The sequence below is a fragment of the Strix uralensis genome, chromosome 7 (genome assembly GCF_047716275.1).
Source record: "Strix uralensis isolate ZFMK-TIS-50842 chromosome 7, bStrUra1, whole genome shotgun sequence".
Lineage (NCBI taxonomy): Eukaryota > Metazoa > Chordata > Aves > Strigiformes > Strigidae > Strix > Strix uralensis.
Window position 1 is genome coordinate 19,493,250 of NC_133978.1, and position 25,379 is coordinate 19,518,628.

General features: G+C 40.8%; 1 protein-coding gene across 12 annotated transcripts in view; it reads left to right on the top strand.

The window, feature by feature from the left end:
- USP54 (ubiquitin specific peptidase 54) overlaps positions 1-25,379 on the top strand; it is a 107,483-nt gene that overhangs the window by 19,690 nt on the left and 62,414 nt on the right. For 9 of the 12 annotated variants that reach the window (XR_012629661.1, XR_012629662.1, XM_074874656.1 and 6 more), the window contains exon 1: positions 20,045-20,160. The exons of 1 other annotated variant lie outside the window; for it this stretch is intronic. The gene's annotated coding sequence lies outside the window, so the exon portion shown is untranslated. Of the gene's footprint in view, positions 1-5,768; positions 5,849-14,673; positions 14,922-20,044; positions 20,161-25,379 lie in introns of those variants that run through there. 2 more of the 12 variants (XM_074874657.1, XM_074874658.1) reach the window with 2 other exon arrangements.

A 25,379-nucleotide genomic window follows, 5' to 3' on the forward strand; every position in this document is an offset into this window, starting at 1 on the left:
CCCTAAAACACACGTCTTTAATCATTGCAGTTGGAAATTACCTTGCTTAGCAATTTTAGTTTCTATTTTCTTAAAGAGAAGTGATTTCATGAGTCAAAGCCAAGAGCCTGCGTAGTGCAGCCAGCCAAACCTGAATTCTGCGCCTGAGAGTGGAATTTGTCACAGCTTCAAGCACTTAAAACAGTGCCCATTTAAAAATAAATGGAGCTTTTTGTTTAAGTAAATGTGAAGGAAATTCCATCATTTCAGTATTCCTTCTTTCTAATAACTTATTGTGAGCTGCTTCCAATATACATTTTTGCCTTCTTTTTCTCTTCTTTTCTTTCTTTCTTTATTACTACTTTGCCCTTTTGAGATGTTTATGCCAGGGAGCCTGGAAGTTCTGACACCTGGACAAGAGGTGGTGAGCAGCCTTTAAATGCAGGGCAGATGTCTGATGTGAAAACTTTAGGACTGCAGCATATCCTGCAGGGGGAAACATTCTGGAGCTTTTAAGAGGTGGAGGGTTTTTTTTGCATATCACAGAAAGAATCAGGGTGGTTTGAAAGAGATGTTTGTTATTTTTTTGGATATGAGTGGATGATTTAAATCCTTCTCTCTTCTGCTAGATCACTGGTTGCTTTTATCCTACAATTCTGCTTCTCCATCCCACAGTGAATTTGGGCTAAATGCTGTAAATTCTACTGTTTTTCCTTCATTACATTCCTTGCTTTCCTAGCTGGATAGTCATGTTCATATTATCTGCAAGGGAAGTTATTGCTGACATTGGTTGTTTAAATGTTGATCATTACCTTTCAAATTTCCAGAAAATTACATGTGAGAGAACTCAGAAGTTTGTGCTTGTTCAGGCTCTGGTTATGTTTAAATTATATTATTTTTAACCATCAAAGACAGAAATTCTTGCTTTTAAATTGAAAATTTAGAGCTAGCTGTGTGAATCTAGCAGGTGATACAGATATTTGGAATAAATAGGAGGACCTTTACTGTAGTGGAATGTAAAGTAACACAGTTTACTGCCGATGAATACTCAGTGATAAAATAATCTTTGAAAATCATGCCAAACATGCGAAGTCTCTGAGAATGCCAGTAGCATGTGCCACTGGAATTGGAAGGATGAGACTACTATGTAGGAGGAATGTATAATAAAGACATACCATAGTATAGAAGTTGCTAGATGTTGCAACCTCATCAACCAGCTCTAAGCGGTACTGATGCTTCAGGGTTTACAAGGGGAAAACAGCATTTGGTGCAATTCAAATGATGTAGTTGAGAATGCCTGGGGTTTGGGAGTGCTGTGATGCTGCCAAGATGAGTGCTGAGCTCACACCAGCCCTCCAGGTTGGGGCAGCAGAGCTGCTTTTCCCCTGCATGGCAGGGTAGCAATGAAATCTACAGCAGCAGAGGGCTGTTGGTCAACAGATGGTTTCAGGTTGTATCTTATGTAATGTGTTTGAAAGCCATAGGTAGATCAGAAAACTCATGTTTTGTTTTTTTTTTCTTAAAGAGCCAGAATGTGGATGCTTTAAATAATTTAGTTTTTCATGGAGTTGGACTTCTACTTTGCTTAGCTGCCCTTGAAAATGAAGTGAGAAACCTTAACAAAATAGATGCAGGCCTCTCAGCAGGGTGGGCTCTCAGCAGGATGGGCTCTTGAGATAAGGGAGGAGCTGCAACTACTGAGTCCCAAGATAAGGAAGGGGGATTCAAAGAATGCTAAATTGACATGCTGAAGAGACCTAATTGGGTGAAAAGTCACGAGAGGAAGAGGAGGCATCTTTAATCTTCATCCTGAAGACCCCCGCCCAAGACCACCAGGAGACATTGTGCAGGCGCAACGGGGAGGGACTTGGGGCGGGATTTATGTTAATGATTTCTCAAAACTAATTGTAATATCTCTCCCTATTCTCAGGATTATCATGAATATGTAAACACTTTATGCTATAGAAAGGAGCTGCTTTTCGCTCCAGAAGGTGCACGTTTGTGGAGGAGCGATCCCCCGTGCACCCAGCGCTGAATAAACGTACCTTCTTTATAACCTTACTGGTTGTAAAGTCGTTACTCCGCACGTCAAAAATCTACTGAGGAAGCACAGACCACCTGTCTTATTGTTTATGGTGCATCATGTTGCACTTCCTATGGTTGACTTAATGAAAATAATAATTAATTAACTCTTGACCCACAAAAGTTACTTTTGCCTTGCTTTATTCCGTAAAGGAAGGATGCTTCTCACTGTGGAATGCTGGATTAGGTTGTTGTATGTCCTTTAAAGTACCTAGTATTTGTCTGTTCGTAGAATTGCAACATTAAGATACGTAATAGAAGCTTTATTTATATGCATAAGTTAAAGTGTGGTGTTATGAAGACTCTGTTAGCAGAATTACAATCCAAACTTGCAATTTAGTTGTGTCTCAAAGTCTAAAGTTTGCGTAAGTAGGTTTCAGTTCTGAAGGAGGTGGGGGAAGGTCCATGCTTAACACAGCACTGGGTGCTGATGCACTTCCAAAATGGGATGTGGCTCATCTTTACTGTAAGATCATTGTTGTTTGAAAATCTCATAGGTGACCAATGTGAAAAATGAAGGCTAGCAACTCAGTCCTTTTAGTCCATTCTGATTTTTTGAGCACAGACCACCGTGCTAAATGGTACTACTTTATTACTCTACAATTACACTACAGCAGTATTTCAATGCAAGGTTTTTTATCTGCCTAAACATGGACTATGAGACGGATACACCCATTTTCACTATGAAGTGGAGTTTGAACTGTCTCCTTGCAATAGAAGTGAATCGTTTGTCTTATGCTAGAAACTTAGTGGCTAAGTGCTCTTAAATTACACTGAATTTATTTAGGTTACTGAGATTTGGAAAAAAAAAATCCAGTGGTCTTTGCAAAAAATTAAGTTTAGAGGTGATTTTGTGGTGATCTCACTGTGCAAAACAGAACTGTGGTGTAATTTTAATTATTAAGTCTTGAATATTCAATGTTGTCAGTGGATAGCTATGTTGGATGGTAATACATGTAAATATGTTGGTTTAATTTAATAGTTGGTTTAGGGGGAAGGCAACAAGAAGGTAACGCAACAGTCTGTATAAGCAATAGTGCTGCAAACAGACAATAGTCGATATGTCAGCTATGATGCGCTGACTTCCAGGCTCCAACTGAAGTTGCATAGCCGCCTCTGTAAGGGTGGAAGCTCAGTGATCAAAAGGGCACCAAACAGGATGGATAACAGTCAACTGAGGGATTATTTTTTTTTTTAAATGTGACATTTTTAAAGTGATTAAAATTATTTTTATTGAGGGAAAAGTGTATTTGAGTGTATTTAAATTCCACATTTAATACTGTAAATAATTAAGATAAGCTGTTCTAAATACACTTTAAAATAAAATCCCACTGCTTGTTTGTCACTAAAATTTTAGCAAAATGAGATGCTCAACTGAAACTAGCACTAATGAACTGACAACCTAGCTTTTGACAATAAGTGGGTTTTTTAAATTATAGTGTAGATATAACTGTTTTGATTGTTCCATGCTGTTTTTCAGCTTAGACTGAAAGATGAAAAAGAAACTTTATCTTTTAATGTTTGAGTAATAGCCTGGAGAGCTGAGAGGATGACATCCCCTAGTTCTAAAACTGTTTAGCATTGGTGCTTACCATCAATATCAATTTAATTCAGGTTACTCTAAAATATTTTTTTTAAGTAGTTGAACAAAATGTCATATAACTTCTGTCCATGTGCAGTTCGAGATTAGTATGAATTTGAAATTTTATTTTAGAAAACATGCTATATCACATTCACCATTTTCTGGAAGATAGTTCTGATTATTTAGTATAGTTACCTTAGGTAAATAACCTCATTAAAGGAGAAACACAGATTTTTAGAAATACTCAGAAAATGAGGAAATAAAAAAGGGTCTAAACATGAAGAAAATATTTTTAGACATATGAATACCTAAAAATGTCAGGGGAAAATAAGAGTTGAATGTAATTCGGGTATTTTAATAAATGTATCTTTAATGGTATCTTCCTTACTACCAAAGCAAGAAACAAAATTTTGTGTATGAGGCTGTAATATATCGTGTTAAAGCATAACTCAGCCTGTTCCTATATGCAAACCAGAATGCTGTCTCTCATCTTCTGCTCTGAATGCTGCACTTCCAACAGCCAACACTGTTTTTGGTGAGTGCTGGTATAATTGATGGTGGAACCTATACATAGAAACAACTAAAAAGGGGGAGTTTTTCAGAATCAAATAGTTGTTTGTAAATATCTGTAGAAGGTTAAGTAAAACGTTTATGAGATTAGTTGGACAATGAATGACACTTGCCTGTATTATGATTTTGTCTTTGATATCTGAAGGAACGAACTATCACTGAAACATAGATGAGAATTGGGAAAGTTAGTATGATTTGTCGATGTTTTACAGATGAGGAATGGGAGTAGACAGAGGTTAATTGATTTGCATGAAGTTGCCCTGAAAGTTGGAGGACGTGACATGGTGATTAATCCTGGTAGTTGGTCTAGACAGGTGGCTTTATGCTAAGAGTAGTGAAAGAAATAAAAAAGTGCCTGCATGGCTGCAGCTTGAGAATTCACAGTGACCTCCTGGAGGTTTAAGTGAGGCTGATGTGTTTTCATGACTGGGTATATGGCAGTACAATGTCTTCTGTATGCATTAGGTATAAATAGGAAGGATGACACAGTATAGGAACTACCATGTTTCAGTTCAAATTTGCTTCTTAAATAGGAGATTTAAGTGTTTGTATCTTCCATTTAATTATTCTCTCTTCCACATTCAATGTTATTTGCCCAGCTGAGTGGAAGTGATGCAGACACGGATTTAAAGGTCTCTTGTCCTCCAGCGTATTTCCTTAGTAGAGAGGATCACTGAGCAGGGTAAGAGGACAATTGGTTTTGATTAGGGAAGAGGATAGTGATAGTGGTTTGATTTGTCCCAGTTACATTTTGAGTGTGTCTTATTTGCCAGGCATGGATGGTACAAACTAAACGGTTATCAGTTCTGTGCCCTGTCAAGTTGGCTGGGTTCTTATGGCAGAAATACAGTATCTACCATTAAAATAGTTGTTCTGTATGTGCCCCTGAGAAAGGGCAAGCCTCCCTTCGCTAATGGGCAAACTGGCACTGTGGTTTGGGGGTGAAAGGAGAAAGCTGGGCTCTTCAGGTGCTGAAGAACTGCTCCCGTTTGTATTCATGGACGGCAAGTGTGTTTGGAGAGGTACCTCCTGTCGTGGCCACGGCTGCTTCTTAGAAAGAGCTGCAGAAAGAAGGGGAGAAGATTTGAAGTATGCTGCTAAAATACACCAGGAGAGTGGTTTGCTTACCCGAATCATTCACATAAGCAGCACCCCCGAGAGAACTTTTTCCGGGGAGGAGGGCAGCACGCGTCCGGCAGCGCCGGAGCGAGAGGCCCTGGCGCCGAGGGTAGAGCGCGGCTGGAGGGTCTCCTCGCGTTCCCTGCAAGAGGGGGAGAGGTGTTCAGGGCCTCGGGCTGCACGCACCCTCCGCCCTGGGGGAAGCTGACGGGCTTTGACTGTTGCCCGAGCGCGGCCATCTTCTCTACTGCCCGCTCCGAGCCGGCGACCTCCCCCCCGCTGGCTGCGGAGGCGGCGGCCTGGCCGCCCCGGCCCCGCCGCTGCCCCTTTAAGGCCCGACCTGCCCGGGGATCAGGCGCGCGGCCGGAGCGGTGACGTCATGCTGCCGGAGGCGGGGCCCTGGCTCCGGCTCCCGCTCCCGCGCTGCCCGCTCTGCCCGCGCCGCGGGACCGGGCAGCGGCGGCTGCGCACGTGTGTGTGGGGCGGCGGCGCTCCCCGGGCGGGCCCGGCCGGCGGGTGAGTGTACCGGGACCCCGCCGCCGCGGGAGCGCGGCGAGCGCGTCGAGAGGTGCCGGTGGGGAGCGCGGTCCTGAGGGAGCGGCGGGCGGGCAAGGCATGCTGAAGGCAGCTGGATCCTGGAGCCGGGAGGCGGGGGGAGGCTTCTCAATGCGGGTCCGCTGCAGCAGGTGTCGGTTTATTTTGTGTTGTGCTGGCTGCTGTATAACCAAATGAAAGGTTTTCTCCTTCAGCAAACTAGGCTGGAAAAACGTGCAGTGTGCAGGGTGTTTAATTATTTGCAAACATAATTTTTAGCTTTTTGTTGTATAGGCATACATAATGGTGTACGCTTCATCTGTATTTACTTTCTATCTCAGCAACAGTTTAAACAAGTATCTGGCGCTCATTTACTGTTTCTCACAGTGATGAATTGTGCTGTGTACCTCCTGTCCTTGGTAGAAGGTGCTATGTTAAATTTAACTCGTGATACTTGGGTAAATCAAGGCAGTTCAAAACACTGGAGTTTGGACTATAGGAGCGATGTAAGGTGTCTTACAGCTGCTCTACCTCCCTTGCTAATGGGAAGATTATAGCCCACCTGTATGGAGAAGAGTAATGACCATGCCCTTTGCCAGTTAGGTGGGAAGGTGCAAGCCCATGTGGAATTTACACAACTTAAATCTTCACGCTCACAGAAATTGCATTTGCTAGTTCCAGTGAAGAAAGGTAAAGTATTGATTATGGCTTTGGTTGTGGGTTTTGCTTTTTTGGATTGGTTTGGAGGTTTTTTTTGGGTTTTTTTTTTGTTTTTTTTAAATAAGGGTAGAGGGGTCATTGAAACCTTTCATTGAACATTCATTTAATCTCCATGATAAATGGACTTTTATATTCGCAGTTCTAATTTCTGGCCTAATAGGTTCACTTTTCACCAGATAAGTTAAAATTGGCAGAAATAAATAATGGGAAAAAAATTCCCAGCTCAAGGGAATTATCATGTGAAGATAAAGTTGGCAGGAGGGCTGCTGTCTTTTTCTGGGTACCAGAAGGATGTGACAAAGTAAAGCAAGGCTTTATCAGGCTTGACTCTTGACTGGAAGAAGGTCTCTTTGGTATTCTTATGCTAAAAATATAGGCTAAGACTTCCTTTGAAGTCTTGAATTGGAAAGTCCCATCTCTACCACATCTAATTTCTGCATTAGATTTCAAAGCAGATTTAGTGTCTAAATCTACAGAGCAGGATTGTGGAGTAACTAATTAAAATAAAGAAAAAAATTTTAATGTATGGCCATATGTTATGATATGTGCTATTTTTAGTTTTGAATGCACACCTATGAATCCATCTTTCTGCAGGTTTCTTTTATCTATTGGCTTGATAGTGTTTCCATCTAATCAGTATGCAACGGATGCTGTTTTTACTCTCTAAATTTAGCTGCTGATGTTCATACACTACTTGGTATTCTGTATTGCTCTTCGTAGTGGGCATCCTGCATGGAGAGATGGGCCACAACACCCTTTGTCCTGGAACATGCATCATCTCAGTTGGTTTACATTAACAGGGAGCTTTTTAAAGAGGGGGGGGAGGTATGTTAATCTAGTGTGGTTTAAAACCAATGGACTCCTTATATTTAGTTACGTTAATGTATACTTGTGCTTTGTGTGTGCCTCACCTGGGGAAGAGGAACCTCTGAGTGAATGTCACATTACCATAGTGTTTAATTAGTACTATTTTTCTGCATACTTATGCAGCGAGTACCGGTGTTCTGTCAGAAGCAGATTTGTAGTCCAAGGGGGTGATGCAGCTTTAGGATGCCAAGCTAAGGTGAACAAGTAAGTAATCCAGGACATAGTAGGATTAGGCTACAGGGGGAAATCTGGTCAATTACTTTTCTACTTGAAAATCTCTTAAACTGTTAAGTGTATTTTTTCATTACAGCACCTATTAGTGTGGCGGGTGTGACTTTCCATAGATTTTTGGCAAGTGGCTCGTTGTTTCCTCTGGAAGTTGTCAGCTGTTTCTTACCCTCCTTGTTGGTATTTTAGCATCTCAAGCCAGTTTCATTTCACTGGCTGTGAAACAAACAATAACCTCTCATAATGTGTGAATGTATACACTATTGAGAAAGCCACTGTATTTTAAGCAACTGCAACACCTTTTGTAGGTGCATGCAATTTTAAGAGATAGTGGCTGTTCTGATGAAATGATTAGAAAACATTTCAAGGTGCAAAGATAACTTAAGAAATGCTGTCACTTCCTCTCTTCTTTCTAATGGCAGATTTTCATAGAGGATTTACTTTCATTAATTGAAAATTAAAATTTGATTTAAGATACTGATATATTCCCCCCCGCCCTGTGATTGGGGTGATTCCTGGAATCACCTGTGTCATTGACTTTTGTTTTCAGCTCTTCAATATTGTGGTATGGATTTAAATGCTCTTGGGAATTCTATGCTATATATCCTGGCTGCATGCCAGTCTGCCAAGGTTCAGTCACAGGACAAACACTAAAAATAAGACACAACAGGAAAATAATTTGTGCAGGAAACTTAAAATGGTGTAAGATAAAATTTTATGAGTCTCACTACCTTTTCTATAACTGTGGCTTTGTGATCTTGTTTTTTCTGTTGTTAAATTAAGTGATAGAAAAGTAAACTAATAAAACTGAGGAACTAGAATATCAAAGGGGACAAATTAATTTAGGTAGGAAGAACTTTATTGCGAACTTACTTCATTTTGGTTTCACGTTGATGTAAGTTAGTTTGCAAAGTGAATCTTCCACCTCCAACCTGTCATCTTTTTTATGTCAGATAGGAGCCTGAAAAGCTTCAGTTTCGTTTGATGCAGGCAGATGAAGCAGTCTTCATAATATTCTTTATCAAGACTTTCTTGCAAGCCTTTTGTCAAGGACCACAGCATTGCTAAGATTGTGACGTATCAAGATTTACAGGTTGGGTGCCATAATTTAGGGTCACAAAATTACTAAGTTCTTGATGACACTGGGAAAAGTAGATACGGATTTATCACTCCAGCAATGCTGGTCCAATGCTATGTGCATGCTTTACATAGGAAAAGTTATTTTCTGATTCCAGACTTAGTCAAACTGTACATTAATTCCTGGATGTCTCAGGGTCATATTTAAACCACAGGAAATTCCTTTTCCTACAGGGAAACAAATTCTGTGCTGTGCCTTTTAGGGCATAAAACTCTGTGTGTGTGTGTCTGCCCCACCTGTACAAGTGACAGGAGACTTGTCTGTGGCTTTGGACATGGCATGGCATCACACTCATTGAAAGAATGCGCTCGTGATTTGACCAAGAAATTTAACTTGGTGCTTTGTTTGTTTGATTAACAGACATCTATATCCTGGTGTCTTGTAGTCAAGAAGACCTTTTGCCATCTTTTTGATAGGATATTTATAAAATATTCTTTTGGCTTTGGTCCACCTACTGAGGTGGAAGTCATAAAAAGCAGGGTGGGTTAAATGCAGTGCACTGTTTCTCAGTCACTGGGAATAACTGCAATAGAATTGCTTTTCTTGGCTTTGTTTTGGTTTTAGGAGTGTAGTAGCAACAAGAAATGCAGTTATTTGTGGTATTTGCGGGGGTACCTCTCTGGTAAACAGTGGTATTTTGATTTGTGCTTGTGTTTGGTAACCTTTAAACCTTGACTGTTGTAGACTCCCAGACCTCCCAGTGCGACAGGTAAAACTAGTTCAGAGTACTGGGTTAGAGTTCCTAGATGTAAAAAGTCAAACTGCTCTCAGGATACGTTCATAATGATGTGCTCAGGTTACTAATGCTTTGTTTGTCTCCCAGTATTTCTTTTTTTTTTTGTTTTGAGTCCTCTGCCGGAAGGAAGACTTGTTTCAGTGAGGACTGCTCTGCCTTGTAGTACATACACATAAGAAAAGACAGCTTTTTTCAGTTAAGTGGAAAATACTGAGTGTGTATACAGACTGTTTTTACTCCAAAAATTGTAAATGGGCCAGATTCATTGGTCAAACCATAAGGTTTGGACATGGTATTATGGTGATAGCGCTTTTGATAGCTGAGGACTGGACTCTATATACTAAGGAATCCTTTCTACTTCACTGCTCTTAAGCTTATTTTTAAAGCTTATTTAGATTTTAGTTAAGACTACAGGCCACAGCTTCTCAAATAATTTAACTGGTGCTACCACCCTGAGCCACTCCACACAAAAAATACTTGTGGGGCTATGTAAGGAACATTGAGGAATAGGTCTGACTTCAAACTACCCTGCCCTGTCTTTCCACCTGCTCACTGTTTACCCTGACCAGGTTGTCTCTGTGACCATGTGGACGCTTGTGTTGCCATATTGGAAATGGTTGTGCAAGGATGAGAATGGGAATTTGGGATGCTGAAGGAAACGGACAGGCATAAAAACTCTGGCCTCATATTCACCAATCTCTGAGTAGTCTTGAAAAGTATTTCTGATTCTCTGATGATAACTGCCAAATTAGCAGTATGTTTGGCTAATCTTTAGAAATACTGAGAAATGGCAAAAAAAGCTTTTTGCTCATCTTGTCATTTACAAGCTACTTGAATAGCTCTAGGTAACCTGATTTTAATAAAAGAATAGCTCAGATGGTAAGGGAGAAGGCAGTATTGACTTTTATCAGTTTTCATTATATGGGTCCATTTGGCTTTAAGGCTGTGTTGACAAAGTCAAGATTCTGCTGTGTGTCTGTGTTGTCCCCTGTCCCCCGTCGTCTGTGTGTGTCTCCCCCGCCCCGGTATTTAAACAGTTGTCTTGAAATGTGTAGAAGGTCGGCTGGGTACAGCATATATGTTTGCCTAATATGTTTGAACACATTGCCCTAAAGTTTGTTAGACTGTTGTTAGATTTGGTTGGTTGGTTGGTTGGTTTTTTCCCTGCTCTTGAAAAATGCACTGCTGATACGGGAACATGAGCTTCTCTTCCTTAACCTGCATTCTCTGTCCTTCCCACCCCCCAAAAGAGAAATTGTCGATGCTCCTGCTTTGTATCCACTTCACAGAATTGACTTTTTGACCTCAAAGGTTTTCAATGAAGGGGGCAAACATCTGTTTTCAGACTTGTTAAAAGTCCAGGGGGTGCATGCTGTAAATTAAAAACCACTGTCCTAGAAGAATGCACTTACTTAAAACAAAGAGGCTAGAAAAGATTAACTAGGGGTTTTAATTTTCAGCAGTTGTTTTGAACTTATCTTTCCTGGAGTGCGGTGTGATGTTAACCTAATGCAGTTTCACTGTGGCTGCTTCAGGAAAGGGCTGGGTGAGTTGCTGGATCTCTACTGGGTGCTCCTGCTCTCTCCTTGCTCAGCCGTGTAGCATGTCTTCTCTCGGTTGAAGTGGCTCATGCAATCAGCTCGCAGCTCAATGCAATACTTGGAAGCAGTGGGAGCGTGAGGCTAAGGAAAGTAAACACTGACACAGTCTGGTGTTTCCCACAGTTAAATGAAACCACACCTTTAGTCCCTGTTACCGGTTGCCACACAGGCGTCTGCAGATGGAGGGGCAGCTTTGCGTAAGAGAATCTAACTTCAGGCCACTGTCAAGAGGCGTTGCTCACCAGGCCTGCTTTTCTGAATCCCGAGTGAGCTAGCTGAAGGAAAAAACCTATAATTTTTATTTCCGTTGGCAGAGTTGTTTTTTTGCTGATTTACAGCCTTTTGCTAGCTCATTTTGCAGACTGCCTGGTGTTAGCATAAGGGGAGTAGAAGGGGTACATCATGGTGAAAGGATCCACCCTGGTAGCAGCTGTCAGGCTGACATAGCTGTATCATAAACCACACTGTAAGTTACCTGTGCAAGGAATTAGTGCACCTATGTGGTATATTGGCTTTGGTGGCAAAGCTCATGGAAGAAGCTGCTGTAACTACTACTTCTCTGCTCCTGTACCCCTTGTAGTCGGCTGGTCTGTGTTGTGCCAGTTAAAACTGCTTACTGCAGGACTGCTCTGTATTCTGTATTCTGAATAACTGAAATTATAAAAATAGTCCCCTTCATACTTTTATTTTCTAGTTATTTGTAACCCAGATTGTTTTCGTGATGCAATTTGTAGTGTGGATCTACATGGGCTACTATCTGCAGAACAGAACATCAGATGAGAACAGGAACGAGTGATCTGTGAAAGGTGGGCAGGAACTTCTGCAACCAGCTGCTTTGTTGAAGACAGTCAAGAAACTGCATCTTCACCACTTAGCACTTATTCCTGACAAACTTCTCCATGTAGACAAACTTATGGTATTTAAACTACACTAAATGTGCTGACATTTACAGCTCTATGTGTAGGAGTGCTGTGGTGGAAAATTATTCAAAGGTGAAGGGAAGGGCTAGCATAGCCTTGCTGGGTAGGAAGCTACATGATCTGCAACAACAGAAGGAAGCTGAAATCATATGACTCTGTAGACATTGGGAAAAGAACTGTTTTCACTATTGAAAGAATGATTATTGCAGCTTTCTGTCATCCACACTTTGTTTCTTCAAATTTTTAACTTACACTTTTGTCATTTTCTTAGACAACCTATCTTGCCAATCATGAACATACGCAGCAGGCATACATGCTTCTAATAGATAGGGTTGTCTGCAAATACAGTTGCTTCTCAGATTGCTGATCTCTGAACCAAAGCAGAAAAGCAAGGAAGGGAGAGAGGTTCTGGGCTTGTTGCTGTTGCTTTATCTTGCCTGGTTTTCCTGCCTCATTTCAGTCTGAGGCAGCGATGTGGATGGCTGTATAGTTGCTAGCATTGCTGTCGGGTCCTGGTAGCCCTAGGGGCTGCAGTACTTGACCAGAGCTGTTTGAGGGTTGCTATGCTGTCCTAATTTAGGTGAAATGTTAGAAGAGTGGAAGCATTGTTTTTTGGTTTTTGTTTTTTTTTTTTTTTCCTTCTTTCTTCCTGTTCTGTGAAGAAATGTGGTAATTGCTTTGCATTCTTTCTTAGTTTGGTGGCAGTGAGTCAGATGCTTAGCTGGTGTGTTTGGCAAAGCTGTCTTTTGTAAGCACAGCAGCGCTGTTGTGCTTCGGCTGGGGACATGCCCCTTGCTTCTGTTCGGGGCATGGAGCCCTGCTTGCTCTCTGAACTGTTTGACCGTCAGCAGTGGGGAATGAAATCTTACTTTCTGTCTGATGCAGAGGGATTTGTTTTAGTAGTAGAACACTTACCTGTTCTTTGCTGCTGTATGAATTAAAGTTTTAGGTGTGATGGAAGCAGAACCAATCTTGCTTTAAAGAGAGCTTCTATAAGTAATTTTCTAGTGTTTTCTCTGCAAGGGTGCTTGCCAACCTCAGGTCATTGAGCCCTGGACATAATGCCACTTGCACAAATGGACTTGCTAACTCTTGGTAAGACTTGTGTGGATATTTGAAAGGAAATCTGCAGATCGAAGTAAAGGTGTGAGACACCTGGAAGATTCAGTCACTCTTTTCTATATGATAAAAATGAGGATTGGTATCTAGCTTTTGCCTGGAAAAGGTCTGTGTTGGTGTTGCAAACTGCTTTTAAGTGGTTTGGCTTCCTTGAAACAAGCTGTTTGAGGAAAGAGTGCCACAGAGTTAACATGCTGTTTTAACCACACACAGATGTGGAGCAGGTTTTGAGCCCAGCATGGTTACTGAACATTGTACTGTTTTTTGTTCACAGTTCAGAAAATTAATTTATTTGAAATTTACACACACATAAATTAAATTTTAAAAGGTATGTAGAAGCATCATGAGGTAAAACACTGCTTAGAGTAGTGTGCCTTTGCTATATTTTTTCCCTTCTTGTTCTAACTCCTATTTTTGTCTCACCAAAACTCTATCATTATGCAAAGATATAGTTAAAACTTGGCTCAGCCCCTTCTGTCCTGCAAGACTGGATTGTTCTTAAGGCAAACCGATTTAATTGTATTTCAACTGCTTCCTTTTTGCATTGTTTGTTTCTATTAGGTAAATGGTCCCAGTGGGGATAGTATCTTCAATACTTTGTATGGTCCAAAGTGTTTTTATATTTCAATCTGATTTTGTTTGTTAGGATTATATTGTGCTAGGACAGAAAGACAATGGTGTGCATTGTGTTTTGTAATATAACCAAAGTTTTCTTTAAAGTTATTTTGGTCTTGGATATACAGTAACTCTCCCTGTCTGTGTTATGAATGTGACCATGTTAGAACAACAAATTGATGCTGAATGCAGATGGCACCAGTGTCCTGGAGCTGTACTGTAAGACAGTCTGGGAATAATCATGAAGTAATGCTGCTTCTGAGCTTAAATAACTGAGCTGATGGGAGGTTTTGGGGGTAGGAAGCTGTTTTTCTGAACAAATTTCTTTTTTCCTTGATCGGTATCGCTGGCTTTGAACCACAGGGGATGGTTCCAGGAATTGTCCTGCAATAATTGTTCTTTGAAAAACTGCTTTTAAATTTGCATTGCACCCGTGTGGCTCTAAACCAAGGGATCAAAACTGAAGCCATCTTTTGAGTCCTTCACATTTTTTCCGTTAAATGGCTACATGTCACTCCTGGTTATCAGCCCCTCCTATGAGAAAACATCCTTCGTGTTTAACCAAACAGTTTGCCGGAACCTCACCAGCTCACTTGTTGCACTGAGGGGAGCTTTGCCTTCTGCAGAGAGGCTACTGCTGTAAAATGAAGTCATCCTTTACACCCTTACAGCCCTTTCTTCCCCTCCTCTGCTTCCAATATGGTCTCTTTTACAAAAGGGTTTGGAAAACCTTCCTCCTTCTTGCCTGGCCCTGTTTTCAAAGGGAATTGTCGGTAAGCGGGGCCGGGCCTCTGGCCTTATCTCTGTTGTCAGAGCTGCCTGCCTGGTAGGTGGCAGTGGGGGCAACACTTTTCAAATGAGACTTTCCTGTGCTGAGGGAGGCCCTTGTTTTTTTGTTTTAACAGCTTCCTATTGTTTAAAACAGCAGGTTGTCCCCTCCCACACTATTCTAGCTCTTTCCTCCTCACTTAAATAATTTTTCCATGCAAGTATTACTCAGAGCAGTTACTCTAGCAGTGAGTCCTCTGAGAGTTTTCCCAACCTGCTCTGATCTCCAGCTTTTGTTGCAATACCAGTGTGGTGTTCATGCAATAGGAGGTGGCTTCTGAAGGTAGGTATTTCTGATTTTTAAATATGTTGTTTTAATTCAGTGTCAGCACTGCTGTGACATGACTGGTTTTTTGATTGAATCCAAGGAATTCTCTCCTATATATGGTACTGAAAGGTAGAAAATACTGCTTTGCATTGTGGATTGTCTTTGTTTATAAGATGCAAAGAAAGGTTATTGCTTCAGTTTGTTAATAGTTTGCTTTTCAATATTCTAGTCCTGTTGTCTAATAGTGTTTCATATGTGTACATTTTATGTTCCACTACCTGTGTGGAAGGCACTTTCCAAGCCATAAGCTGCCTCTGGTCCACCATACTGTAGCTTCTGATAGTATACATGATAAATTTGGAGTTGAAGCCAGTCAGAATCTCTTGTCACCTTAATGTTTGTCCCAGCTGGAAGAGATGTTGGCAGTTCATTCCCCATCCTTGTTACTCTCAGAAGCTCTCAGGACTGCTTTTTGGATAATTTAGGTGTAGTTTTACTTCCCTCTACTTGTCAAATTCTGTGTTAGAAAGTTGATAATTAAATGAGATATTAAATATATGTAGAGCTGCTTTATTATTTTAATGTGTTGATTTCTGAAAGTCAACTTGCTTTGGCTGGTTTCCTGATCCCCTGCCTTCTGTAAAGTGTCTTGTTTCCAAAATAAATAGTAATTATTCTGTGAATTTTGGAAGTCTACCACTACTTTCCATATTTCTCACTGCTTCAGCTTAGCATGAAATACATCTTTGTTTAAATTTGTAGACTTGAAAAAACCACAAACTATTGTCATACATTTGGTGATACTAAGCAGAGGTTTTTTAATTCCACAAAATGATAAATCCGGTTCTAGAGTTTGCCACCGGAGGGAGGGCAAAAATAATCTATATATCACTTCTATTGCTCATCATTCAGTATAATAAACACATGCCTGTTCAAATGCATTCCATATTTTTTTTGAGGAATAACTTCTTTGTAATCCCAGTGTATTTTAGGCTGCCCAAGAGATTGATCATTGTCTGCTGTGGCAGGCTCAGCTGATTCACACCTGGAAGAGGAAGCCCCATCTCCTTCCCCTGGCTATAACTTCTTGACGAGTTGATTCAGGTCACTAAACCATTAGGAAATAAAGTAATCCCCTCTCCTCCCCTCCTCCCATCCCCACAAAAGTGCTGATTTTGTGAGCTGAATGTGCTCCTGTGAGCCTAAGGGCAGAGGTGTTAACTGCTCACTCCAGAGCACTGGGGTGGAGAGAGGGGGGAGTGCCCTCTTGCCTGCTCTAGTGTCTATGAGATTTTGGGTTCATTTGTTCATATAAAAAGGTCACTCTCAGATACTGCCTGTCTGAGGGGATAGGTCCTTCTTCTAGTACATTGTACTTGGTGGGAGTTAGAGAAGTCATAGGCTGCTTTTTTTTTTTTTTTTTTTAACTGGCAGTTCAGGAAATCTCATGCTTTTCTTTGACCAACAGAAGTGGTGGACATACAGGGTTTTATGTGTTTTCTGAAGTTCTTAATTTATAATGTAGTTATGCCTATAGGATACAGCAGTAAACTCAGTTTTAGGTGTCTTAAAAACCCAAACAGGCTGATTCCAGGTTAGAGAGTTTCCCTTCTAAGGCCAGAGAAACATGACAAACAGCCAGAGAAGCAAAGGAAGCAGACTGTGGTGGCTGTCACCATGAACAATGGTTTTGGCACACCTGCTGCCTTGCTGCTGAGCTGCTCTGTGCTTGGCAGGAAAGGAGTGATTTGGAGGATAACCAGATAGTTTTGTAGATGTTTTTGGTATGTTTCCATCTTCTCTGAGGGGGAGCAAACAAGCACGTTTATAATGTAACAAAGGTCTGGTGAAGGCTGGCACCATCAGCTTTTGGGGCAGGATTTAATAATGCATTTACGAAAGTCAACGTTATGCTAGACCCAAGGGCCCTTAGAAGTGAACGCAGGGAGACTGACATACCATGGGAAGGGGGAGTAGTGGGATCTAGTTAAAGCACTGTGCTAGAGAAAATTATGCTCATACTACCCTTCTGAATAGATACAAACGTATCTATGTACTTTTACCAAGAAGAGCTTTTCTAGTAATCAAAAAGTAAAATGAAGAGAGCTAGAACAAATGCATCTGTAGGAAGGTTTTGCAGTGCAACACAGTTTTTGACTCCACTAAGAGCCAATTGATGTTAATCAGTTGCTGTTTCTCCTGGGAGTTGTCACGGATGTCAGATGTGAGACAAGATTACTTCTTCCAAAGAATAGTGTGTCACAGCCCTGTCACTTCATCCACTTTCCAGTTGCATCTTTTCAGGTTCTGATGTTTTGGATCATAATAATAGTCTTTTTAACCCAAGGTATTAATTTGTATGAAATGCCACAGATTTTCTCTAATTTTCTCATGTACGTGATTCCACAAGGGGATGTGCGTTACTATTGCTGTCCTAATTGGTGAGTACCTGGGTTACCAGAGTATATCGGAGTTAGAGAACTTTGGGGGACTGGGAAAAAATGAGAACGCTAAAAAGCCAGAAAAACATCCTTCTAGTTTAGTAAAGAAAATGCATCTAACAGTATATTTTGGCTCAAGCTCAGAGCAGTTTAGTTTCAAATGGAGTGACTTCAGTCCTGATTGACCAGAAATGTACTGTTTTTTCAGGTCAGCCACTTGGTTGCATGGGTGCACACACACATGTATGATTTATTTTCTTAATCACAGAGGAAGGATGCAAAGACTCTTAATCTGGATAGAATATTATTTTTTCCTGTCTCCTTTAGAGGTGTGTATAAGGAAGTGTTACATGTTGTAATGCTGATTAAGCAATGGATAATAATAATAATAGTAACAGTGTGTCTGAATGCTTTCTTCTAGTATTGAAGGTAAATTTTGTAATTGATTTCTCAACAGCATTTATTGTGGTGTAACGAGGCAACTGAAAATACCATCATGGTGTGGTAACCCTTCTTGATAAGGATAGTTCTACATATGTTACTTTCCAACATGTCAGGTGATCATTCCTTGAAGGCTGTTTATTCTGAGGGGGAGGACTTCTAAACAGGACAGTGTTTGGTTTTGTCCTTTTATTGCCTTGCTGGTGTTCTGGATCTGCATATGTTTCTGTACCAAGTTGCTAATCTTCCTCAGACCCTCTTCTGTCAAATGCAAGAGTTAGATCCCTTCAGCAGTTTTTTGTGTCACCAGCATGTTGTCTAGGGAACTCCTGGGGAAACAAGTTGTATTGTACAGCATTACAATGCTCAGGTGTGAGCCTGTAGCAATATCAATGGGTCTTGTCCTTACAGGATTTAGGAAGAGGAGGTGTGGGCAACGTGTGGCATGTGACTCTGCTGTGCAACTGGAAGGTGAAGGCTCTGTCCTGTGACCAGCTCCAGGTGGTGCTGGTGTGGGGGTAGCTGTGTAATCTGGACTGGGGGCTGTGGGAAGAAGCAAGCCTTGAAGACCAGACCATCTTGGATTGCCAGGGCAGGATATGGAGTCCTCCACAGGTTTGAGGTGGACATGTCTAATCCTTCTCCTGTGCTGAGCTCCCAGAAGACTGAAAGGATTTTTAACATCAAAAAAGCCAAATTTTACTGAAGTACTAGAAATCCTGCTTTTTAAAAAGAGAAAATTCCAAAGAACTAGGGAAAACAAAATGGAAATAAGCTTGTGTGCAACTTTCCTGTTGCCTACTATAGCTCTGCTTCCCAGCCTATCAGTCCCAAATGTCTGTCAGAAGTTTTGTGCCATGTCTAAGGCCAGCCATGTCCTGCAGTCTCTGGAGCCTTCTCCTTTGAACACCCTTGATATCTCCCCAAGTAGAACAGCACAGGATGGGGCTGTACCCCTGCCCTCAAGGATGCTACATGGCACAGCCACACTCTTAAAGGATCACACACATAATTAGAAGCCAGAAACCACTTACATAAACGATATCATCCTGAGACCCAGTTACTTCACCATCCCCTGCTGTGTGCAGTGGAGTGGAAGAACCCCTAGAGCTGCTGTAGTCTCTTGCCCAAGACTTTTCCCCAAAGCTTCTCTGTGCTCCAGTCCCGTTCCCTGAGGCACTGTGCTTGAAGGGATGAGATGCATCAGTTTAGGCTCATGGGGAAAAAAAGATGAACCAAGTACACAGAATATAACATACCAGTTTAGAATGCTGGGCTTTCTAAATTTCATGTGTTCTGGGCTGGACTAAGTCAGAAGCTGTGTAATCCTTTGTGCTTAACCTTGTAGCACTCCTGGGAGTCACTGATGGAAAGGTATGTGGTTTCTGCCAGATGCATGTTGTCTTTAGTTTCACAAGTGGTTTTGGCCATTGGTGCAGGATCAGATTTTGGAGAGTAACAGAAGTAGCTGCTTGATTTTCAGTAGAGCTCAGGCCCACAGCAGCATTGAAACAGTTGAACCACTGCTCAAAGAAATTAAACTAAATCTCTGAAGTAAGCATCCTTTTATTTACAGTCCATGCTAAAATCCCATTGTCTGAAGCTGAGCAAAGCTGCTGTTTTCTTTAGCTACTCTATGTTGAACTCAGTGGCTTTAACATTTGTTGGCTGGGTATTTTGCAGTGCCGTCAGGCCAGGCCTCTTTTTTGTGTATGGGGGCACATGTACATACCCTTGAATTTGCTCATTTTCGTTATGTTTTAAAATAGCAGCAACAACAAAGACTTTTATTGAGGGTGTTTTCCTCTCTACATGTATCAGTTCGTTAACAACTTCCCTGGGCACCCACAAGATTCTGTTTTATTTTCATATTTAACAGGCTTCTTCCACTTGCAAAGAGAGGAACTCTTGTGAACTACTTCTTCATGCTCTTTTTCTGCCAATGAGCAACCCTCAAATAATATGGAAAAGCTCCTTTCATGTTATATACCTCCTCTCGAGCACTTCCTCACTTTTTTGTAGGGAGCTTCTGGAGCCACTCAGTAGTGTCATTTCATTGCCAGGCAGAGAAAAAAATAAATCAAAGCTGTTGACATCATTCTTCTTTTTCTTACCCCAACACCCAACTGGTCTGTTCAGCTTGTATTATACTGCATTTGCACAGCTTCTGCTTCTGTGACCCATTAGGACAGAGCCTGCTTGTACTTAACAAGAGTCTCTTTCATGCTCTGTGGATCTTTCCAGGCCACAGCAGGACACAAAATAACTCCTTTTGCATTTGGTGGTTTCACAGTACTTCTCTGGTGAAGTTGAAACAACCTTTCTGAATGAAAACAATAGCATCATCTCCACAAGCCTGGTTTTGATACAAGGTAATTGTGTTATTGTTTCTGCATTTTATAGAATGAAGAGTAGCTTTTTTCCCAGCAGATTCTAAAATTTTAAGATATTAAAATCTGTAAGGAAAGAGTTGTGTAAGTTTTTAAAATCGGTATGGAAGTAGTTCCTTGGTAGCATTCTGGTAAGACTTAAATAAATGGTCTCTTTGAATCATAACTTAGAAATTTGAATTCAGACTGAATTCAAAGAGGCCAGAGTTTTGTGAAAGTTCATGTGCAAATCTTATGGTTTCACCTTACTTTTGGTTCTAACATAAGATGAAATGTCTGTATTTCATAAAACTTGTTTATGGGATGCAATCTGCTTTGCACACACGAAACTTCCATCTGTGTATACTATGCGTATTCTGTAATGTTTTAGTTCCTGAAATGTATTTCTGACAAATATACTGTGTATGAAAATCAAAGAAGGTACCTTTTGCCTGTTTTAAGCATCTACTCCAAATTCCAGAAAGTGAAATAGGTGGATTTGAAGGGTTTTTTCACAACTGTTTGATAAACTGGTTTTTTGTTCTCCAAAATATTTATTTTAGTACATATTTCAGAATGTCTTATATAGTAAGAATTTAAACAGAGTTGTCTATTTCTAAGGGGCTTCTCAATGAAAGTAAAATTTCAGGTAACGGAGGTAGCTGCATGTCCTGTTACACAAGGGCTCCTTTCCTGTGTTTGCAGGAATTGTTATGTGACCTTGCCTGTATTTGATGTTTAGCTGTGAGTTCAGGACTGTTGTTCATTCAGTTGTCGTTATCCTCTTTAAAACACACAGAGCCCTGCAAAATGGCCACTTACTTTATGAGATTATATGATAGATTGGGGCTGCAGCTGAGGAGAGGCACAGTACGTGCACAGCTGTTGGTTCAGCCAGCAACGGCCCATTTGGCCAGGTCTGGTCTTGGGGTGCAGGAGCCACAGGGAAGCCATGGCAGCATATTACAAATGCTTTATTTGCTAGTGGGAAATGAGTACCATGTGCAAGTTTGGGATGTAAAGTTTTAAGGTTTGGTCATGTCTGTTTGCTTCCTGTTTCAAAAGGAAAAAAAACCTCATCAGCTTGCACAGAGAAATCTTCTCCTCTGTAATTTCCCTGAATGCATTGATCAGATGTTTTCTTCTGCTGGTCTCCTGGTTGTATAGAAAACAAGAAATCAGGCTTTGAGTTCTACTCTCCCTGCTTGGCTGTTCCAGGTTGTTGGTGAGGTGTAGGGTATCATGGTGTGTTTCTCCTAACCTGTTTGCTTGGTTTACTCTTTACATATGCTATTAACTGCTCTTGGATACAGGATGTTTTGATTCAGTAAGCTTTTTCTTGTGGTATGTGCAAGTGTTTTTCCTACTCAGAATCTAAAGTCTTCAGTGGGTTTTGCGGGAAAATGCTTCTGTATACAAAGCCAAATGAAACCAAAATGAGTTTCCTTGTTCTTGTTAGTTATGATTATTCCTTTAAAACCTAAATAGTAATGATCTTAAACTCAAGTTGAGATTATTAAGTGCTTATGCATGTGTGTGCACACTCGTGATTCTGCTGAAGTGTTATTTATAGCTATACAGCACAGATGACTACTTTAAAAAAGAGGAATAATCAGCATGTTGTGGATGCTGGGTGCATGGTTTTATATTTTCATGTAGAAGTATTAATCTATATAATGTTCTGTGGTGCAGCACCACTTCTCCTGCTTGTCAGTTTTAGCAAGTCAGGAAAAAATGATACAAGCATTTAATACTGGGACCCATGCTCTTTCTTTACTCTCTCTGCCTATGCTTTGTTTGTGTGAGGTCCTCTATACTGCAAGTTTTGTACCTTGGTATGTTATTCGTCTGGCAAGAATGTGAGTGTTATAAACCATCTTGATATGTGGTAACAGTATATAAATAAAACACAAAATACAGTGAATTGATAGCTTGAGAATAAGCTATGACTATTATTTTAATACCAAATACTGTCTCGAGCTAAGAGAAAAGAGGGAGGGAGCAAATGCTTTTGTGGTACTATCAAATATATTGTCTGGCTGCAGCTGTTGATCATGAGGGAGGTGGGAATTGTGTCTGCCCACCCTTTGTGGAGGTTTTCACTAGCCAGTGGTATCAAAAAGTCCATTATGTGCCTGTGTTGAGGAAACTGACTTCTGCCCTGGGTGTTGTCTTTCCCCTTGAGCACTACCTGGAGAGAACAGTGCATTGCCGTATTTGACTTTGAGATTCTTAACACATGGAAAGACCTATTTTTCCACCTGAAAGCCGTCCGTCTATTTGGTCAAATTCTATTGCTACTTTGAATGTGTTGCTGCCTTTGCTTAGTCTGCGTTGTCTTTCCTTTGAAGTACTGACGGTGCTGGATTTCTGTTCGCTTGTTTTCCTGCAAAATCCATTTCTTGTGTACCTGTGGTTTTTATTCTATGTGAATGTGTGTGTATTAACACACTCAGTTGTTTCAGACCTTACTGAAATCAAGGTATAATGAAATACAGTTTAATGAGACAGGGATTTGCAATGCTGTAATGTGAACAGCATATGATTTGGGAGTCGATAGCTACTGACTTCTGTTTTAAGGAAGGAAAGTGGTGTGAAGATTGACAGGAGAACTCATAGTTATAACAAGGTAGGTAGCTGTTACAGAAGAGGAAGAGTTTTTCTGTTCAGCAGTGAAAGCCTGCAAGGTCAGGAAAAGAATGGCAACATGATTTTAGAATTTAAAAAGTTGTCAGTCATTAAGCTTTATATTGCTGAATACTACTGACTGCTTCTGAAAGCTTCTAGGAAGTCTTTAGGCATTTTTGGGCTGGAACTTGCAAGCCAAAGTAGAAAACTTTTGTTTTCTTGGGTCAGTGGTATTATTGGAAGAGAGATGAGATTTTCTTGTGAATAAGGTGCCACAGGAAAAAGGGCCTTGAAATCTTGTTGCAATAACTGATGGCTGTAAAATACAAAACTTTGCAATTAAAATGTTTGTTTATAGCTGGAGATTGAACCAAATACTGAATTCATCTTGAAGCTCCTCTTTGGAGAGCCAAGGTGAAGATTTAGAAAGGGAATAACTGACAGCAGGAGGCTGGCTGAGCGTTCACTAGAATCTTCCATTTCACCATATGGTTGACAGCTGCCCTGTTCCTATTTGTCGTGATGTTCTGTGTTGCACAGGATTGGTGATGTTTAACTGCTTTTGAGCACTTACATAACATTTGAAGCTGCTGTGTTTTCTCCATTTATCCGAACTCCACGAGTTCTACATGGAGTGGGATGAAAAGCTGGTTTCACCCCACCCTTCCTCCTTGTAAAATGTCCAGCACCAAGCCTAGGAGTAGGTAAGGTGTTTTAAATACAGGCTTGGGAGAATAACCTTAGATTTCATGTAGAAAGTAATATAAAACTTTAGGATAAGTTCTTTTATTAGCATGTCTTAGAGCTGGGCAGCTGTGGAGATCTGAAGGGAGCGCAAATTGTTTTGAAATGGTTTGAACTTACTTCAGGCTGGGCAGACTTTCTTAATTTTATATATATTCCTTTCCTCTTCAACTGTCAGAGAAAAGTTGTTGAGATAACAAATCCTTTGAGCTGTATAACAGAAAGGGTGGCAGCCGCTTCCGAAGGATTTCGGAAGTAGGACACAAAGCTGTGGGCTCATCTACCTCCATTCTCTGGAACCTCCACAGCAAACGCATGTGCTGAAAGTACTGTGATGCATGAGATCGGTGGTTATTAATACCATGTTTTTGATATGAGTAGAAGTTTTATCTGGGGAGTGAAGTGTGTTTTGGCAATAAGCCCTACACAAAGTAAATAACGTGGCCTTTGCATCTCTAGTTCTGAGCTCATCTCTGTCATTGTTTGTCTTTGAACAGAAGCCCTTTATTACTTGATTATTCCACATTGTGCTCTTATAAAAGTCTCTTAAGAGATGCTTTCCTCCAGAAACTCCTAGATCATCTTGCAGGTCAAGTTATTTCTGATCAGAAAAGGCTGTAATGCTGGGTTTAGATACTTAGAGCTGTGTGTTTGGCTTTTTTTTTTATTGTAATTTGCCTTTGTTTGTCATGTGGTATTAGAGCTCTTTAGTGGGTGGGTTTTAATAGCTTTTCTGATTATTTGAGAGCCAACTGGATACTTTGAGTCCTCTTATCTGCTTTACAAAAGTCTGAACACAGCTACCCTACTCTCTCTTGGTAGCTCTGTGGGATAAGTGACATGCTCTTCCAATAGTTTGAACAGAAGTCTACACGGTCATAAGTTTGCACAGAAGACTCATGTTTAACAGCTGATGTCCTTCTTTCAGGAAGGGCCACAGAAATGATTGCTAACTGACTTTGCTAATGACTTTGTAACCCCAGAGAAGCACCTGCAGGCAGTTGGGAAGAAGTAGAGAGGCTCCCCTCGATCTCCAGTAGGTAATTTCCAGCTCTCCACCATCACTGAACCTTCTGCAGTTCAAAGCCAGTGGCTTTCTGCTGCTTTTTTACTGTGAGAGATGCTCTTTAAATAGATTTGGCTGACTGTCAGGCTTAAAATCAAATGATTCAGATTAGGTAAGTGTTCACAAGATTTCATTACAGTGTTGTAAGAGACAGTCCACTATAGTTTATAAAACCCACAAGCATTCTGGATGAAGAAGTTGGAGAACTGCTTGCTGTAAAGAGTACCTTCATGCAGTATAAAGCTATACTTGACCTCAGCAGCTTGCAGAGTCTCACTTTGGGGTGTTTCTGCAGAACATGGTCTCTCTGTGCCCCTTGTTCAGAGCAGTTAACAGGAACATAGTGGGCTTGGTTTTGTTTTTCATGAGTTATTTGTTGGTTTGAAAAGTTCGTATAATAACATATTCTTTTTTTCATAAAACAGTTGATCAGTTTTCTCCCTCCAATCACTGTAGAAGCAGTAAGCTGTCTACTAGTTCAGAAATGCCAGTGTTGCCACTTCAGGGAGCTGTATTCCCAAGAGGCAATTTGGCCTATCAAGTATCCTGCCTACAGTTTCTTCTAGTGGTTGGTAGAGTGTGAAAATACAGTGGTAGTGACCAAAATTACTGCAGTTTTGGTCAATGATATGTGTTGTCCCAGTTTGCTTACTGTTCTGTCTAGTCCCTTCAGTTTTGGTTTCCATTATCTTGTAGTGGTCTTCACTGTGTCTTCTGGGAAACCAGTGTTTGTCATAGGCTTGCTGTACCCTTACTCTCTAAAGTAGTACACCTATGGATTTGG